General features: G+C 40.7%; 1 long non-coding RNA gene across 1 annotated transcript; it reads right to left on the bottom strand.

The window, feature by feature from the left end:
• Positions 1 to 204: 204 nt before the first annotated feature.
• LOC103750894 lies at positions 205 to 1,562 on the bottom strand. The gene is made up of 2 exons (XR_607995.1): positions 482 to 1,562; positions 205 to 365 (listed from the first exon to the last, which is right to left on the bottom strand). It is a non-coding gene; the product is annotated as an uncharacterized LOC103750894 (long non-coding RNA).
• Between the last annotated feature and the right edge of the window lie 203 nt (positions 1,563 to 1,765).

Genomic DNA, 1,765 nt, shown 5'->3' with positions numbered 1-1,765 from the left:
GAAAATGCATCGAGAAGTTTTCTGGTAGAATTTCAGAGAGTACTAAAAAAAAATAAGAAAGACTAGAATGTGATTTTCTGGCTCATCCAGATAGGCACAGAGGTACAAACTGGGGAACAAGGTATCTTCAAGAAAGTCCCAGCCCAGACTTAAATGCACAGATCAAGCTGGGAGTGCTTACTCTGTACCAGGCCTATGATTTCATTCCCAACATAAAAAAAAAAAAAAAAAAAAAAAGAGTCCAGCCTGTCATTTCAGGCATTATGTGGAACTGGAAGAGCCCATCACAAGCATGTAACAGGGCTGGCTCTAGGTGTACTTCTAGAAGAAGAAACATGGAGCTGAGTGTGAAAGGGACAGAAGAGCTCAGCCAGAAAAGAGGAGGAAAGGAAACAAAGGAGGAACTGCAGAGGGTCATCCCTGATGAACTCATAGATGCTGGAAAGGTAAAGAAGCCCGAGAGACTCTAAACATGGACTACCTCAGAAATGTGATTCCAGGGTTAGCTCAGTCAAGGGAGAGTGGACAAGGTGGCCAAGAACCAAGTTTGTTCAATCTTTTGACATTAAAACAAGGTGTTTTCATCTGCAGAGTTCACACTCGAGAATCACACAATCCAGTTACCAGAAAAAAAAAACCCACAAAAAATTTTCACAATATTTTAAATAATTTTATGTTGAGCTACACTCATAACTCCATACTCCTGGTCCACTCTTAGAAACTTCATAGCACATGCTCAGATGTTGGAATTGTCTCTAAAATGAATAAAGGGGCTACAGAAAGATTGATTTCCTTAGAAGAGGGATTGGATTGGGTTTGAAATTGAGAAAGATGCCCAAGCAGAGTCAAATGATAAGAGGGAAGGACGTTAGTAGGATCTAGAAAAATTCAAGTGAGGAAGGATGAGGAATAAGAGGTAACAAGCAAGTTAGGACAGTTTGTAGAGGGTCATTCTAGCATCAGGGTGAGAGGCACACTGCTGGAAGATGCAGACTCTGTGGAATACTCCACACTTTCAGTTCAGGCAACTGAGTGGAAGATGGCTGATGCTGAAAGATTAGGAGGAGGATGCTATTCTGCGCAGTTTTGAGCACATTCAGTTTTAAGTACCGATCTGTAGAACCTCCAGGTGGAGATGTTTAAGCGACATCAGCATTTTCTTCACCAAATCATATCTAAGCAGTCCACAAGAGATGCCTGATTTCTTTTCTCTGCCACCCTCTTTAATTCCAGAGGAACTTTAGCTCCTTGGATCATCCATCTGCAAGTTGTTTCTTACCCTCCATTTCCTCTGTGTCTTGATTTTGTCTTAAGAAGGTACTGCTTTTTTAGCTTATTGCTGTTGAAGGTAAAGAGCAGTTCCCTGATTAGGCAGTCCGGAAGCAACAGGTGATTTCAACAGGGAAGGGGGAAGATGGCATATTTATCCCACCACTCTGATAGAATGTGGCACTTGTGATGTCTAACACAAAGGGTCAAGCCCTTTGCTTTGGGTGATGAGAATAGCTGACCACTAAGAAGCTTGATACACATACACACACACACACACACACACACACACACACACACACATTTACAATTTACCTAAATTATAGTGGTAATTTAGGTAAGTCCTTTTCATATTTTTACTATATAGTCTGATGTCACTTGGTTGCAAATCCAGAAAGGTTTTTGTTTCTAAGCCTCATCAGAGAGCCTACTCTGATTCAGAGAAATTCATTTGAATGACCTAATACTTCTTTTTGTTTTGTTTTTGCTTTTTGAG

This window comes from Nannospalax galili, unplaced genomic scaffold (genome assembly GCF_000622305.1).
Source record: "Nannospalax galili isolate Female #2095 unplaced genomic scaffold, S.galili_v1.0 scaffold66, whole genome shotgun sequence".
Classification (NCBI taxonomy): Eukaryota; Metazoa; Chordata; class Mammalia; order Rodentia; family Spalacidae; genus Nannospalax; species Nannospalax galili.
Note: the sequence above shows the minus strand (reverse complement) of the source record. Positions and strands in the feature narration are given on the sequence as shown.